The sequence below is a fragment of the Hordeum vulgare genome, chromosome 5H, assembly GCF_904849725.1.
Source record: "Hordeum vulgare subsp. vulgare chromosome 5H, MorexV3_pseudomolecules_assembly, whole genome shotgun sequence".
NCBI classification, from domain to species: domain Eukaryota; kingdom Viridiplantae; phylum Streptophyta; class Magnoliopsida; order Poales; family Poaceae; genus Hordeum; species Hordeum vulgare.
Window position 1 is genome coordinate 258387541 of NC_058522.1, and position 18876 is coordinate 258406416.

Below are 18876 nucleotides of genomic sequence, written 5' to 3' on the forward strand. Positions count from 1 at the left end.
ACACGAGTCTCGTGAGTCGAAGGCTCGTCGACCCGAGGCTCGTGAACCATAGACCATGTAGCCTCCACCTCAGACGAATCCACCCTAGAAGTCATGTGCTCAGGTGAATCAGCCTGGGGTGGTGGCGGAGACCGTGTAGCCTCGACCTCAGAAGGCGTGGAAGCCACCGCCCTACCTCTCCCGCGGCCACGTTTACCTTTAGTACAACATAAATACCAACATGAGTGATAAAATTTATATAAATACCAATATGCATACAACATGAGTACAACATAAATACCAACATGAATACAACGTGTACATTTAGTACTTCTCGGCTTCGCGGGGGGTCGACCTCCTCTCACGGGGGGCGCTCCTTGCAGAGGAGGGAGCAACGCTCTCCAAAGAGGCGAGGCAGGAATGGAAGTACCCATCCCACCACCCACCGACGAAGAAGGAGCCACGGAGTGCTTTCGACCCTTCCCACCATCTTTCAACACCTGTCATGACAAAGAGTAAATGAAATTAGTACAACATAAATACCAACATGAGTAATAAAATGTATATAATTTAAGTGTATCATCGTCATAAATACAAACATGACTAATAAAAATTGAATACCTAACATGAACTCGAAATTTATATATAGTAATAGTTGAATACCTGACATGAACTAATAACAATCGTGCTCATCTATATATGCTTCTGGGTCAATAAATTCATCATGATCATCACTATCATCAATAAATGCATCATCATCATCACTATCAGGAAGAACACGTGGAAGGCCACCATTATGTAATCGGTCAAGAAGTGACAGGTCATCCGCCGCAGTAACCTCTTCTTCTTCCAGCTCTTCCTGTTCGGGCTCACCGGTTAAGACAGATTCACTGTCGCTGTCTACTTTAATGTTCAGGGGTGAAGTAGAGTGGTTCTTGAAACATTTCTTGGACATACGTGTTTCTTGGAAGAATTCTCCTTCATATGTGTCTGGGTTAATGTGAGGTTCGTAATCCTCTTCATTGAGGGTAGGTGGTCTAAAATGTGGTGGCAAATCATAAACGACATCCCAACCTTTGAGATTTGGATCAGTTTGGCACGCCCACGGTATATAGAAAACTTGTGTCACCTGTTGACCCGTAGGATAGACATCGGGAACATCTAAGTGGGTGTTTTGGTTGATTTCGACTAGTCCTATATGTTCATGAGTCCTTCTAGTCTCCCTCGGCTCAAACCAATAACATTTGAAGACTAGGACGGTCGGTGGGTTTTCACCATAGAATAGAAGTTCATAAATTGCTTCAACTCTTCCATAATACTCAGTGCCTCCTTCGCCGATAGCAGAGACAGAACAATTTGTAGTCTTTAGGTCGGGCATAGATAGCTCTTTGCCAAAGGTACAAAAGTGATACCCGTTGATGTTGTATTTTTCAAATGAACGGACCTTATAGTCAAAGCCATTAGCGACTTGTCTCAACTTGGCGTCCATAGACTCTGCATCAGCCTACAAGTTTAATACGAAAGAATGGATGCATTAGCTGCAAATTAGACCAAGAAATAAAATGGGCCCTTAATGGTAATTAATTACCCTTTGTTTGAACCAAGAGATGAAACCGGGATAGTCGCCTCCATGCTTTGCGAGAAGCTCAAACTCTTCGACGGAATCGTTTTCGATGACCGCTCCATCCGAGAATTCGGCGATGTATCGACTATATCAAATATCCGGGAATAAGAGTAGTTCAAAGCAATTAGAAGTTGTGAAACTATAATTTACCGAGAACTTACTCGATGTATGGCCGCACTTCTGTTAGGTTGGTGAAGATATACAATGAAATAGTCCGCCATTATTCGACATCCAATGATTTCCCTTTTGAAGCACCGGAGGTGCGAGCTTACCTTTGAATAGGCTGAGGTTGGATCGAATTTTTTTTGGATCGCCATCATTGTACCGAGGCTTCGGGTTATGCAAATGATTATTTTTGGCTTCGTAGTGTGCTGCCATGAAGTTTGCCGCCTCCTCAGTAATGAATGCCTCGGCAATCGATGCTTCAATTGGACGTTTATTTTTACACTTAGCTCGAAGCGTCTTCTGCATCCTCTCAGTTGAGTAGCACCATCGATTTTGAACGCGCCCCCCATTCTTGCCTCGGTCGGGAGATGCAAAATCAAATGTTGCATTGGATTAAAGAAGCCTGGTGGAAAGATCTTTTCTAATTTGCAGATCAACTCCGCCGCCAACTCTTCCATTTCATCTAGAACGCCAGGCGATAGTTCTTTCGCACAAAGAGAACGGAAGAAATTGCTCAGCTCTGCCAGTATTAGCCATTCATCCTCAGGGATAAAGCCATGCAACATCACCGGCATTACCCGCTCAATCCATATGTGCCAATCATGACTCTTGAGACCAAATATTTTCAATTTCTCAAGACTCGCTCCCCTCTTTAGATTTGCAGCATACCCATCGGGGAACATCAACCACATTTTCACCCACAATAGCATTTCCCTCATAGCTGGCTTTTCAAGATTGAACCATGCCTTTGGCTTCGCTATGCTTTGCTTTCCTTTCCGTTGTCGCAAGTTTTGCAACGGTCTATCACATAGAGCCTCCAGGTCGATTCTAGCCTTAGGATTATGTTTTGACTTCCCCTCTACGCCGAACAATGTACCAAAAATGGCCTCCGCAATATTCTTTTCAGTGTGCATCACGTTGATGTTGTGTGGGCAAAGGAGGTCTTTTAAGTAAGGCAGATCCCATAAGCACGACTTGTGAGTCCAGGCGTGTTCTGTATTATACCCTTTGAAGTATCCTGGGCGCAAAGGATCAGGCTCGAGAGCATTTAACTGATCAAGGGTTTGTTGGCCTGTCAACGCAGCTAGTGCAGTGTTTTTGACAACTCTACCTTTGATGAAATTCTTTTTGTCTTTTCTGAACTTATGGTCAGGATCGAGGAATTGTCTATGCATGTCGAAGCAAGAAAACTTGCGACCAGCCTGCATCCAACGAAACTGAAGAGCTGCCTTGCATGTGGTGCACGGGAACCTTCCATGCACACACCAGCCAGCGAATAATGCCAACGCCGGATAATCATGCGTCGAGTACATCTACCACACATGCATTTTGAAATTTGTTTTGGTAGTCGTGTAGTAGGTCTTCATCCCATTATCCCAGGCTTCTTGCAACTCATCCTTAAGCGGCTACATGTACACATTCATATTCTTCCCCGGATAGTTGGGCCCTGGAATTATCAACGTTAGGAAAATGTTCTTTCTTTTCATAATCTCTCCGGGTGGCAAATTGAGTGGAATGACAAATACAGGCCAACAACTGTATTGTGCTACCGTCATACCATACACATTGAACCCATCAGTGCTGATGGCAACTCTAGGTTGCCTTGGATATTCCAATTTATCCTTATCTAATGCATCGAAGTGCCTCCACGCAAAACCATGTGAAGTGTGTACCAGCATCTTGTTCCCATCCGCATCTAGTTCGGTTCTGTTGCCCAATTTGTGCCATGTCATATGTTTGGCCGTCTCTTCGACCATGAAAAGATGTTGAAGTCTTGGTACGATTGGCAGATACCGAAGAACACTAATAGGGATTTTTGTCTGATTCTTCTTACCCATACCGTTATCTACCACAATATACCCGGAAGAATTGCAAATGGGGCAATAGTTCAAGGCCGCATACTCAAGCCTAAATAAGGCACATCCATTCTCACAGGCATATATCTTCTCATACGGCATCTTAAGTACAGAGAGGATTTTCCCTGACTGGTACAAGTTTGCAGGCAGTACATGGCCTTTGAGTAGAAAGCATTCAAATATCGTCATCATCGCGTCGTAGCATTCTCTACCTAGGTTGAATTGAGCTTTCAGAGCCATTACTTGCGCGAAGGCATCCAGCTGACAAAGCTTAGTCTGCTCGTGGAGAGGACGTTTTGAAGACTGCAACATTTCATAGAAGGCCATTGCAGATTCCTCCATCTCATCTTCCGAATCCCAGGCATCATCAAAGTCTTGCACCATGTCTTCAATCCCTGTACCATGCTCGTCGGTGCGACGACGAATCAGCTCAGCTATGGCACGTTGGTCAGACTCACCATGAAAAGTCCACACCGTATAATTAGGCGTAAAACCCCACTTCTGTAGGTGTTTACCCATTTCAAACTCTGTCTGCTTTTTCCAGTTGTCACAGTTCGGACAGAGGCACCATGTTTTTTGCTGGCCATTTGCAAATGCGGCTCTCAAAAACCCCCTGGTTTTTGTTAACCATTCATGGGTCATGTCTTTCTGACTAGGGTGACCAGTGTAGATCCAAGCACGATCACTCATGTTGCCTAGCTACCTATGGGCGCACAAGAAATAAATATATAATTCATCATCTATATTCATACCCTAATCAAGTTTGTCAGTTTTATTACGTCCATGCAACCTACACGCTAATAGGTAAAGATAGGTCCTAATCCCACCCGAGTATGTGTAGATTGGGTTCGTTTTCCCATGCTCTGCTCCAGATGCGACGCAGAATTTCGGCAGCACCTCCCCGCTGTTCTCCTGATACACGTGTCGGCAATAAGCAGAGAGGATGTGTACCCAGAGAACAACAGGGAGGCACTGACGAAATTCTGCATCGGATCCAGAGCACAACATACGGGAAAACTAACCCTATCTACAGATACTTGGGTTGTCCATGGATATTTTGGGACAATTCAAAAGGATGTCGGTTATAAATATGCAAATAAATGCATATTTATAGATGTCGCCCTTTCAAACGGGAGACGCATATTGGTCACGCATACTCATGATTGAAGAAACCTATAGCTAGCAAGGTTCATCGGCACGAAGACCGGGACAGAGCAAATTAAGGGGGTAGGAGGAGAAGTCATTTGTGCTCACCAACAAACGCAGGGGTGGGGCTCGTCCAACACACGTGAAGGTCGTCGACCAACTGCACATTGAAATTCACACGATCAACACAAATATGATGTTTTATAATTAACATAATCGGAAAATATGTGACCTAACTCATAATTTACAAAACTATAACCCCATGGGCCTCTAGAAGGCCGAAGAGCACCTTCTCGTTCAACAGTAAGTAGAAGAGGTGTCGGGGGTCGGGGCTTAGTGGCGTCGAGGGTCGATGGTGTCGGGTGTCGGTGGTAGGGAGTCGGTTAAATGCGTCGATGGTCGGGGTCAGTGTCGTCGGGGGTCGAGGGTCACTAGCGTCGGGGGTTGGGGTCTTTTCGATCAACAAGAGGCCAAAGAGGTGTCGGGGGTCCGGGGTTCGGGCTTAGTGGCGTCGGGGCTCGGGGGTCGAGGGTCAGTGGCGTCGGGGGTCGGGGGTCGGGGGTCGAGGGTCAGTGGAGTCGGGAGTCGAGGGTCATTGTCGTCGGGCATCGGGGGTCGGGGGTCGAGTGTCAGTGGCGTCGGGAGTCGAGAGTCAATGGCGTCAGGCGTCGGGGGTCGGGGGTTAGTGTAGTCGGCGGTCGGGAATTGGGGGTCGGGGGTCAGTGGTGTCGGGCGTCGTGGGTCCGGAGTCGGGTGTCAGTGGCGTCGGGGGTCGGGGGTCGAGGGTCGGGGGTTGGTGGCGTTGGGCGTCGAGGGTTGGTGGCGTCGGGCATCGGAGGTCGTGGGCGGGGGGTCGGGGTCCTCTTCTTCTTCTCCTCTCTCCTCTTTCTTCTTCTTCTTCTTCTTTATCATCTTATTACTATTATTATTATTCTTTTTTCTCCTCCTCCTCCTCCTCCTCTTCTAACAGTAACCTAATTAACACTAAACTAGTAGTAACCTAATTAACCTAAACTAACAATAACCTAATTAACACTAAACTAATAGTAACCTAATTAACCTAAACTAACATTAACCTAATTACCACTGATAGTAACCTAAACTAACAGATGCAATGAAATGAAAAAAAGAAAAAAAATGAAAGAAAATGAACTCACCAAAATGAGGGAGGAGGTGTGGTGGTGGGGGAGGAGGGCCGCACTGAAGGGAGGGCCGCTGGGAGGGGGTCGCCGCGGGGGGTGGTGGAGGAGGGCTGCAAGGTGGAGGGGAGGGCTGCAAGGAGGGAGGGCGGCGGGGGCGAGTGGGGTGAGGGGAGAGAGACAGTGGGGGGAGAGAGAGGCAGTGCGCGAGGGGGAGTTGACCACCGTTATAGGGTCGGCCCCTTTGTCGTCCGCCCCCCGACCACAAAGGGCCCCATGGCAGACGGCAAAGGCCCCCGGATGGCAAAGTTTGCCTTCCGTCGGAGACGGCAGGCATGGGACCCACCCGTCCTCTTTGTCGTCTACGGTGGGTCTCTTTTCCGTCCGCTGGTAGACGACAAAGGGCTCACACATGGCAAATAGTATGCTTGCCATCAGTCAGCCCTTTGTTGTCTCCTTGGTGTCAACTGACGGCAAAGAGGTTCTTTGCCATCAGCCAGTAGACGGCAAAGAACTGGCTGACGGCAAAGAACTGGATTCCAGTAGTGGTATCTCAGGGTCCACTCGGTAATACAACATCACAACAAGCTTGCAAGCAACGTGACTAAAGAGTTAGTCAGGAGATCTTGCATTACGTAACGAGTAAAGAGACTTGCCGGTAACGACATTGAACTAGGTATGGAGATACCAACGATCGAATCTCGGGCAAGTAACATACCGATGGACAAAGGGAATTGTATATGGGATTGATTGAATCCTTGTCATCGAGGTTTGACCTATATATATCTTTGTAGAATATGTAGGAAACAATATGGGCATCCAGGTCCTGCTATTGGTTATTGACCGGAGAGTGTCTCAGTCATGTCAGCATAGTTCTCGAACCCGTAGGGTCGACAGAATTAAGGTTCAGTAATGATATAAGCATAATTGAGTCATTGTGTTGGTGATCAAAGGCTGTTCGGAGTCCCGGATGAGATCCCGGACGTGACGAGGAACTCCGGAATGGTCGGAAGGTGAAGATTGATATATGCGGTGAAGGTCATAAGAGTCCGCAAGTGTTCTGGGGCATACCGAGGAAGTGACGGAATACCGAAAGGAGTTTCGGGAGGCCCCGGTAATTGTTGCGGGGACTCATGGGCCAAGGAGAGGGGGGTACCTGATGATGAGATGATGTATATACTTCTCGCACCCGTTTGTTACCCCAAGTGGAAGGTTGAGATGTAGCGAGCAACAAGTTTTCCCTCACACGGAAACTGTAAGGTTTATCGAACCAGGAGGACTCCTAGGATCGACAAGTAGGTGTCTTCTGTCCTAGTTAGCAGAAGACGTAGACGTGCACACAAAACAAATAACTTTGGTCCCAATGAGTACAGAGAGGTAGTCAATCTCTTCGGCCTTGTAGTTTGCAAAGGATCAAAGCACAAGCGGGAAGGTAATAGTGATTGCAACGAAAAAGTAAATGCAAGTGGTAAATGATGGAGGTGTAAACAATGATGGTGATATGGACCGGAGTCACATGATGTTCACTAGTGATGTCTCTCTCCCAAAATACGATATACAACTATGCTTGGGTAAACAAATCAGAGTTGGGCAATTGACAGAATTATGAACACACGGCAATGTTAATTATGGTACTTGATAGTTAGAGGTTCAATAGTAATGGGAAGTGCACCAAGACAAGTAGACCGTTTATTCATCAGCATCTACTTACTAATCATCCACCTTGAGATATCTATCCAGAACATCTCTCTGGTATTAAGTTGCTAGCCCCACCCAAAGTGTAAACTCAAAGAAACGGACAACTGCATTAACGAGCTATGCATAAGGTAAACAATCCTTGCAACTGTGGCACAAGCACCGTTGTTTTCTCCCTGGTGGCAACAAGCACATCCTCGAGTCTCGTGTTTCTGTCACTGAATCTAGACATCGAGGGGCATGAACCCACAATCATGCATAACGCTCCCTCTTGGAGTTACAATCTACTACTCGCCGAAAGCAATAAATAGCACTGGAGAACATACATGAATCACTAAGGAACATAATATAAAAGGATAATCAAATATATTACTCATAACAATATGAACATAATCTCATAATCCATTGCATCCGAACAAACCGAGCATAGCAATAGCAAGAAAATTACATAGATGACTTGATCATGTAGGGTAGCTCACAAGGACAAACCATTGAAGCACAATATTGGAGAGAAGAAATCACATAGCTGCTGGTCATGGACTCATGGTCCAAGCAGGACTACTCACGACACGTCCGGGATGCGTCCATGGCGGTGGAGAAGTTCCCGAAGCTCAATCCTCCCTCCGGCAGGGTGCCGGGAAGAGGTCTCATGACGCTCCCGATCTCAGAAGCGCTGCGGCCGCGAAACGAAGAAGAAATTCGCGATTCTCGAAATTGTGAAAGGGTTTCCTCTCGGGACTCTAAATATAGGCCAAAAGAGGGCACCGGAGGAGGTGGGACCCACCCAGGCGGCCTCCTGGCACAACCGAGGGCTTGGCCGCGCCAGCAGGTCGCCTGGGAGGCCCTTGCCCCCCCGTGTGGCCCATCTTTGGTGATCCATAAGGTTCTGTTTCGCTGACTGCTTATATATTTTTTCTGGAATTTTTCGGGCTTCGGAAAATTGGGTAAAAGCCCCTATAAAATAGACATCAGTAGACAAAAACTGGCACTGGGTGCGCTGAGTTAGTAGGTTAGTCCAAATATGTGTAAAATGATATAAAAGTTCAGCAAAACATATAACAATGTCACCCGAAAGATCATGGAACAAGCAGAAATTTCAGATACGTTTGGGACGTATCAACATCCCCAAGCTTAATTTCTGCTCGTCCTCGAGTAGATAAATGATAACACAATAATTTCTGTGGTGATATGCTAACACACATATAAGAACTTCAAAGTAAAGCAAGTGAGATATGCAATTCAAGTAGAGACAATAACAAGCAAGAGTTTATATCTAGTATTTAATTTAGCAAGGTAAGAACATAAAGGTGCAAGAGCTCTCACTGTCCGTAACTCGAATGTCTCCAAATGGTGTTTGCGTGCAAGAAGTGGGAGATGGGTTGAGATCATAAAATATATTTTTAATTGAGAACTTAATCTACTAAAATTTCACGCTTGGCCTCCTTCGGAATCTTATTTTTACTCATCCCTAGACCACTAGTCAAGCGCAAGTCAAAATGATCCTCTCCCTTTCGACTTTGAGCACTCATGCAAAGGATGAGCGTAAGCAAGATATGTTGGCACTTAGGATGGAAAATATAATAATGATGGCGAAGGAAGACAAAAAGGTGTGATAGACACACATCAATGAGGACAATCATAGGCGAGAGAAACCAAATGATAGATATGATGTGAGGAGTAGGGATTACCATTTAACAGATGCACATATGATCTAAGGTAAGCTCTCCAATGGAACTAGTGGGGGTGCATCCAACTTGTTTGCTCATGAAGACTTAGAGCTCATTTGAGGAGGCTCATCATCGGAATGTACAAACCAAGTTCTATAGTGTAAGGGTTCCCACATAGTTATGCATGAATGATAATCTCTATGTAGTACCAATATAGCAATGTAGTACGGGTGTGGATCCTTCAAAAGGAATAGTAGTGTTGCCGCCTTCTCTTTTTTTATTTTTTTGTGTGTCCTCTTCGACTCTTTCTTTTTATCTCTCATTTGTCCTCTTTGGGATATTTTCCTCACTTAAGGGCAACGCTCTATGTTTAACATGAATAAAAATAAAAATCATCACACTTTATAAGAAGTACTCAACATAAAGACAAGTGAAAACTATCATGATGTATGCAAATGTATGCCTCTTCCAGTGTAGTAGGATATGCAATGATACTAGCAGGTCATGTAGCAATAATTGGAGCAAGGCCCAACTATCATGTGGCTCTACGATCAAGCAAAAACATGTATGACATGAAGATTAAGTCATGAGATGGTGGATGTTGCATGGCAATGTATCTCAGAAAGACTATGGAAATGCCTTAATAGGTAGGTATGGTGGCTGTTTTGAGGAAAGATATAATGAGGCTTATGTATGACAGAGCATATCATGTCATGGGTTTGGATGCACCGGCGGAGTTTGCACCAACTCTCAATGTGAGAAATGGCAATGCACGGTACCGAAGAGGCTAGCAAAATATGGATGGTGGAAGTGCCAACAATCGAATACTCACATTAGTCCGAAGAAGTCATACACTTATTATCAGTAACTCTCTATCTAGTCAGGAAATTCACAAAGAGACAAGTATCCCAAGGAGGAGTGTCTCGAGGTTTGGTTATCCTTGCGCATCCTCGACTCATGGTAACGTGAGGGTACTCTATATATTCCAACCCCTCCAGAGGTTAGCGATCAATTTAGTAGTTAGAGTTCCCAACTAATTTTAGTTTTTGAAAAACACACGGATTTCCTAAAATATGACAACTATCACTAATAGGCTCAAGCTCTTGGCACCAATAGTCCAAACATTACTCAAATCAATACCTCAAAATTATTGCAAGTTACTACTATACTTAAATAGCAACCTCAATTACCTACTCATGCAAGATACACAACTCAGTGCAATGAGCCAACTCTCTAAACAAGATAACCATGATAACTCAAGTGAATTCCAAAAGAAACCTAAATAAATCTCTTAAAAAGGTAAGAATGAAAACTAAGAGCTAAACATGACACTAGCTACGAAAAGATGAAGAACACACAAAAAAGATAAGCATGAAAACCTATGTTGTGTTCTAGAGTGGAATGGAGCGTCTGTCTCTCCCAAACAAGGTAGGCTAGGTGCTGACTTGTTATGAACAGCAAGCAAAACTAAAACAAAGTAAAAAGTACATAGTGGGACGCTCCAAGCATAGCACATAACATATGAAGTGACAAAAATATATCATGGAAATGGACGAACTGATGATTGTTGATAGAGAAGGGGATGCACATGGGCATCCCCAAGCTTAGACGCTTGAGTCTCCTTGAATATTTCTTGAGGAGCTTCGGGGCATCCCCAAGCTTGAGCGCTTGACACTCGTGTATCTTCTTTCATCATCTCCCATAGCATACTTGAAAACTCCCTTCATACGAAACTCATCATAAGCTGATTAGAGTGGTTAGTATCCTTAATGAAATAATTCATTACCTACTGGAAACAAAGATTTTTATGAAAAGCTACTGCTTCTCATGATTGTCAAAAGGTTTTTGCAAATAAAAAGTGAGCTTAGGATTTGCAAAACAACGAAAACGCAAAACATGGCAGAATCTTTTAAAAACAGAACAAGAGGTAGTAAATAATTTATTCGGGGCACTTCTGCAACTCAAATCAATACACTCAGAACAAATGCCAGAAAGGAAATCATATAGATCATGCTATCAAAAAAATTCAGATCAAAAAGATGATCTGGTGATTTTTGGTGAATTTTTCCGCCAAGCAGACATAATCTGTTTCTGGACAACTTGTCACAATTTTTCAATCGGAGGCTAAAACTTGGCACAAAGCTTAAAAATAAAGATACAATGATGTTGCTACTGTAGTAACACATATCAATACCACTAATAACTGAAAGTAAAAACTCAAATTAAAGATAACAAGGGTTGTCTCCCTAGAGCTCCTTCTTTATAGCCATAAAGATAGGCTTAAGATTGTAATGATGCTCTCGTAGGAATAAGTGTTGTAGAACAAAAGAGGGCATCAAGAAGCAAATACCAAACACATTTAAGTCTAACCTGCTTCTTACTCGTAGGAATATTGCAATAAAATAATTTATTGAAGCACAAAGCAATAAGCATAGGAAGGCAAAACAAGTGCGGCTTCAAAACCTTCAACATAAAGAGAGGGAACTTGATATTATTGAAATATCTATAAGCATATGTTCCCTTATCATAATAATTTTCAGTGGGATCATGAATAAACTCAACAATATAAGTATCACATAAAGTATAGTTACCATGATCCACATGGACTTCATGAAGAGGATAAAACTTAGAGTAAAAGAGAGACTGAATCTATTCCCAATCCCGTAGGTGAGAGTCATCTAGTAGCCTATACCATTCCAATGATTTTCCTTTCAGTGACAAGGCAAATAATTTCCTCATGACTCCATCTCTTGTCAAACCTGAAATCTTAAACAACTCACAAAGTTCTGTAAGTTTTAACAAATGAATACTAGGATTGACTGTTCCATCTCCTGCATAACTATCATTCCTAATTATTTCAATTATCCCAAGAGGTATTTTGAATGGGATACATTCAATAGGTGGAGGATACTTCTCTACCAAGGGTGTGGTAAAGCGGCCTTCCCCATGAAGTGAACTAAGCGTGCAGTTTTCCATAAGCCTAACTAGTGAAGTCACACAACTTGGTGTTTTTAGTGGAACCCATAGCAGTAGCAACAAGCAAGAACAAAGCAACTATTTTTTTCTTGGTTTTTGGTATAAGACTCTAAAGAAAAAACTAGAAAGCAAACTAACAAGACTAAAAAACAAAGGTAAAGATAGCATGCAACTCCCCTATCTTGAAGACTGGAGTCCCCGGCAATGGCGCCAGAAAACTTTTCTTGATGACGAGATGATGTATATACTTCTCGCACCCCGTTGGTTACCCCAAGTGGAAGGTTGAGATGTAGTCAGCACCAAGTTTTCCCTCACACGGGAACTGTAAGGTTTATCGAACCAGGAGGACTCCTAGGATCGACAAGTAGGTATCTTCTGTCCTGGTCAGCAGAAGACGTGGACCTGCACACACAACAAATAACTTTTCTCCCAACGAGTACAGAGAGGTTTTCAATCTCTCCGGCCTTGTAGTTTGCAAAGGATCAAAACACAAGCGAGAAGGTAATATTGATTGCAACGGAAAAGTAAATGAAAGCTGTAACTAATGGATGTGTAAACAATGATGGTGATATGGACCGGAGTCACATGATATTCACTAGTATTGTCTCTCTCCAAAAAGACGATAAAAACTATGCTTGGGTAAACAAATCATAGTTGGGCAATTGACAGAATTATGAATGCACCGCAATGCTAATTATGCTACTTGATAGTTAGAGGTTCAATAGTAATGGGCAGTACGCCAAGACAAGTAGACCGTTTATTCATCAGCATCGACTTACTAATCATCCACCTTGAGATATCTATCCAGAATATCTCTCCGGTATTAAGTTGCGAGCCCCACCTAAAGTGTAAACTCAAAGCAATAGACAACTGCATTAGTGAACTATGCGTAAGGTAAACAATCCTTGTAACCGTGGTCACAAGCACCGTTGTTTTCTCCCTGGTGGCAACAAGCACATCCCCTAGTCTCATGTTTCTGTCACTCAAGCTAGACATCGAGGGGCATGAACCCACAATGATGCATAACGCTCCCTCTTGGAGTTACAATCTACTACTCGGACAAAGCAATAAGTAGCAGTGGAGAACATACATGAATCACTAAGGAACATAATATAAAAGGATAATCAAATATATAACTCATAACAATCTGAACATAATCTCATAATCCATCGGATCCCAACAAACCGAGCATAGCAATAGCAAGAGAATTACATAGATGCCTTGATCATCTAGGGCAGCTCATAAGGACTAACCATTAAAGCACAAGATTGGAGAGAAGACATCACATAGCTACTGGTCATGGACACATGGTCCAAGGAGAACTACTTAAGGCAGGTCCACGAAGCGTCCATGGCGGTGGAGAAGCTCCCGGAGGTTAATCCTCCTTGCGGTAGGGTGCCAGGAAGAGGTCTCATGACGCTCCCGATCTCGGAAGCGCTGTGGCGGCGGAACGATGGAGAAATTCGCGATTCTCGAAGTTGTGGAAGGGTTTCCTCCCAGGACTCTAAATATAGGTCAAAGGAGGGTACCAGAGGAGGTTGGACCCACCCAGGCGGCCTCCTGGCGCGGCCTAGGGGCTGGCCGCGCCAGCAGGTCGCTTGGGAGGCCCCTAGCCCCTGTCTGGCCCTTCTTTGGTGATCCGGAAGCTTCTGTTTCACTGATTTTTTATATATTTTTTCTGGAATTTTTCGGGCTTCGGAAAATTGGGTAAAAGCCCGTGTAAAATATCAGTAGAAAAAAACTGGCATTGGGTGCACTGAGTTTGTAGGTTAGTCCAAATATGTGTAAAATGATATAAAAGTGTAGCAAAACATATAACAATGTCACCCAAAATATCATGGAACAAGAAGAAATTATAGATACGTTTGGGACGTATCAGCACCTCAGCCCACCAGAGGGTTGGGCATAGCCCCACACCTCTACCCACTTCGGTCGAAGGGAGGGAGGCCTCCTCCTAGGGCACCGACCGGCCCAACTTGGGTGGCAAGGCACCCAAGTGGGAGGGGCGACCCAACCCTAGCCGCCGCCCCACGTTGGCCACCGTCCCCTAGGGGAAACCCTAGGGCAACCTCTCCTCCTCCCTTCCCCCTATATAGAGAGATGTAGAGATAGGGAAGCACCACGACATCTTGCCATGGCATTGCTCCTCCTCTCCCACTTAGTTCTTCTCCTTTAAACATCGCGCGATCAAGGCTTGTTGAGTTGTCACCACCATCACCTCACCACGCCATCATGCTATCGGAGGAATTTTGCTACTACTTCACCATCGCTTGCTGGATCGAGGAGGTGAAGGCGGCTCTACGTGTGTTGAACACAGAGGTGCCATCCGTTTGGCGCTTGATCGGGAGTTTGTGGGACAGATTGTAATCGGATCACGAAGACGTACCACTACATCAACCTCGTTCATGAACGCTTTCGCTTAGCGATCTACAAGGGTATGAAGATTCAATCTCTCCTCTTGTAGATGTGCATCTCTTAGACCGATCTTGGTGATCGCATGTAATTTTTTGTTTCCCATGCAATGTTCCACATCAGTGGCATCATGAGCTAGGTCTATGCATAGATGATGTCATGAGTAGAACACAACGGAGTTTGTGGGCGTTGATATTCAGATTGCTTCCCTCCTTAGCCTTTACTTGATCCAGCGGTATTGTGGGATGAAGCGGCCCGGACCAACTTTACTCGTCCATGTACGAGAGACCGGTTCCATCGTTTGACATATAACTTTGTTGCATAAGATGGCTAGCGGGTGTCTGTATCTCCCACCTTAGTTGAATCGGATTCGACAAAGGCGATCCTTGTAGAAGGTAAAATAGCAACTTGCATGTCAACTTGTGGTTTTGCGTAGGTAAGAAGATTTCTTGCTACATACCCATAACAGCCACGTGAAACATGCAACAATAAATTAGAGGACGCCTAACTTGTTTTTGGAGGGTATGTTGTGCTATGATATGGCCAAAGACATGATGATATATATTTGATCTATGAGATGATCATGTTGTAATAGTTAATATCGACTTGCATGCAGATGCTACGCAACCGGCAGGAGCCATAAGGTTGTCTTTAATTATTGTATTTCATGCGTCTCAATCATTAAGCACCATGTAATGCTTTACTTTATCGCTAAAGGGTAGCAATAGTAGTAGAAGCATGGTTGGTGCGACAACCTTGATGGAAACATGATGATGGAGATGATGATGATCGAGATCCTGGCGTTGTGCCGGTGACGAGGGAGATCATGTCGCTGCTTTGGAGATGAAGATTAAAAGCACAAGTTCATTGTCATATCATGTCACTCATGATTTGCAAGTGATGTTAATATTTGTATGCACCTTGTTTTGATTAGGACGATGGTAGAATTATAAGGTGATTCCTCAGTAAAAGTTGCAGATAAAATTCTATTCTCCCCGAGTGTGCACCGTTGCGAAAGTTCGTTGTTTCGAGACACCACGTGATCATCGGGTGTGACAGACTCTACATTCGCATACGATGGGTGTAAGACAGTTTTGCACATGCGGAACACTCGGGGTAAACTTCATGAGCCTAGCATGTACAGACATGGCCTCGGAGCACAAGAGACCGAAAGGTCGAACATGAGTCATATAGTAGATATGATCAACATGAAGATGTTCACCATTGAAACCATCGCATCTCACATGATGATCGAACTTGGGTTGGTGGATTTGGATCATGTATCACTCGAATGACTAGAGGAATGTCAATTCGAGTAGGAGTTTTTTTAGTAATATGATTAACTAAACTCATTATCTTGAACAATAGTCTAAGTAATCTTTGCAAATTTATGTTGTAGGTCAATGGCTTGCACAGTACCACCCCTTAATTTTAATGTATTCCTAGAGAAAGCCAAGTTGAAAGATGATGGGAGCTACTTTGTAGACTGATCCCGAAAGCTAAGAATTGCCCTCCCGGTTTCCCCAAAGGCTTATGTCCTTCATGCATCTCTTGGTGATGCACCTATCCTCCCGGAAACTGAAGATGTTATGAACCTGTGGCAGGCGCGTTCCGATGAATACTCAATAGTTGAGAGTGCAATCTTTTATGGCTTAGCAATGTACAAGTGTATGTAGATTCAATATCTCCTCTCATAGATGTTAATCTCCTAGATCAATCTTGGTGATCATAGGAATTTTTATGTTTCCCATGCAACGTTCCCCATCAGGTGAACCATGTCTGCATTTCAGCAAGGAGCACTGGGAACCTCTCTTCAAAGGTCGCGAGAAGGGCTTCCCAACCGTCCAGCTTCTTCAAACGGCTAGCATAGTGCGCATGCAGCTACCCGAAGATCTTTCTCAAGGATGCCAGGATGGCGTGCTCCTTGGCCTCATTGCTCCTTGGCCTCGTCACCATCACTTCTCCTCCGGGGGTGGCAATCGCCTCGTCCATGGCCGTCTCCTCGGAGAAAGCCTCGAGGATGGCATCGCCGGGGAAACTGACAAACTGTAGGTTGCTCACCCGTATGTATGTGCTCAGGGGCGGCTCCGCCATAGATGACGAACCTGTGGCACTCGCGCCTGCGACCCCAATCAGGAAGGACATACCTGCCATTGGCACTCAAACAACAGGGCACCTCGGGTGCTGGCCGCTGTATCGAGGGTCGGACCTTCGAGGACCTGCTCGCCGGCGTCCCTAAGGTTGTGGTGCGCACCATCCTCCGCCGCAACATGACTGGCTTCCTCGGTCGACTCCATGGCGATCCCCTCGGTGTCCAAGTTGGAACCGAGATCCTCCGACGCTGCTGGACCTTCACACAAGGGCAAGAAAATCATACTTACAAGAAGTTCAAGAAAACAAAAAGAGAAAGAAGAAAACAATGGTGTGAAAATAAAACCAACACTCTAACGACAGGGGAGCTTACCCGTGAGCTCCCTTTGAGGAGGCACCTCATCTCCTCTGATGGCGTCCTCCGTCATCACCTGCTCGTCGGAGGTCCTCCCCGCCGACATGTCCTCGACCGAGACGGTGTCGGTGGTGAGGTCCTCCGCTGGAGAGCTTCCTTCAGGAGTCGAGCCCTTGCGAGCCACCTCTGGGTGCTCCGTCCCCGTATGCACGTCGATGGAGGAGGAGGCGTTGGCGGTATCGCCCATGCCCTCCGTTGGGTGATGGGGAGGGGCCTCCTGATGAGGACTGGGCGGGGAGTCGAGATCTACGATCTCTTTCTCGGGCGAAGCGGCCCGCTCACGCGGAATGTCGTGCCCTCGGTTTAGGATGGACGACCTATCCTCCTGGCCACCCTCTGGGCCAAGGTCTTCTCAGCTTTGTGATCACAGCACGAAACAGGGATCAAGAAGAGAAAGACAAAAATTATGGTAGGAGTATGAACGATTGGCACTTACTCATCGCCCTCCTCCCCCGAACAGAAGGTGAACAGGTTCCACATGCCCCTTTCTACGGGGAAGGAGCTGGTGGCAGAGTAGTCATTGTCGAACCCCATGCCAGGGCGACGGAACTTGCCGCCTGCCGGGATGGGACTATCGTGTTTGTCGTGGCTAGCCAAGATCCATGGCAGGCTCTTCTTCCTCCTCCTCGTCCTCGACCTATAGGGGGGATAACGGAGGACCGGCTCCCCTGTGATGGCCCGGCAAAGAATGCGTGCCTTTTTGGGGATGGCAGGGAACGAGGCTCCTCAAGCCCTGGTTCCATGCCAACCTCGGTGCCCGTGTCCCCGGCACCCTCGGTGGCGACTGTCCCCGGCGCCCTCGGTGGCGACTGTCCCCTCTGTCATCACCCTCGTGTTTGTCCTCGTCGGGTGCGACACCCCTCGATGTGCTGCCATAGATGTCCAAGCCCTCCTTCATGACCTGCCGCCCAATGAACTCAACCTCCGCCATGGTGTCGGGGTAGATCACCAACCCTTCGTCCCTGATACGAACCCCTCCTTTGTCGGGGCCTTCGACGAGGGACCCACCCCACGCGCGTCGCAAGGCGGCATCCTCGCCAATATCGCGTCCTAGCGAGAGTTCTTGCTGAGTGGAGCGATGGATGACGGGAGTATTAACCCCCCCTTCCAGCGAAAGAGTCGATGGCCAAAGTAGGCGAGCTGAATGGAGGTCAGGTCATTGTCGATCCCATGATGAAACCACGTAATGTGGGCAGGCCTGGCGTACTCCCAAGCGAAGCACTTCCTATCTTGGAGGGGATCGATACACCTTGCGAGAAAATCAGTGCCCACCATCTCTATGGTGAGCCCCATTGTTTTCGCCCAAAGCAGGTGGGTGGTCGCTATCTCCAGCTTTGCATCATCCGTGGTAATGGCACTCCATTCATCGTGGTGAACAAGCTTGGAAGTCAGGACCTTGCAGAAAGGTGGGTGCCCCTTGTCAACAATATAACACCAATTCTGGCGCCATTCCTCTCACTTCTTGTGCATAAGGCCACGGCGATACACTTCCTTATAGGGCGCGCGGAGATCCACGTGATGCTACCGGAGATGGCATCCTTGCCCTCTATGCGGGGAAAGAAGAAATGGCGGAAGATGGAAATATTGGGAACTATCCCTATGAAGTTTTCGCACAAATATGCGAACACGGACATGGTGGTCACCGTGTTCGACGCGAAGTCAAGAAGACAGAAGCCATAGGTTAACATCACATATATAAATAAAGCGGAGA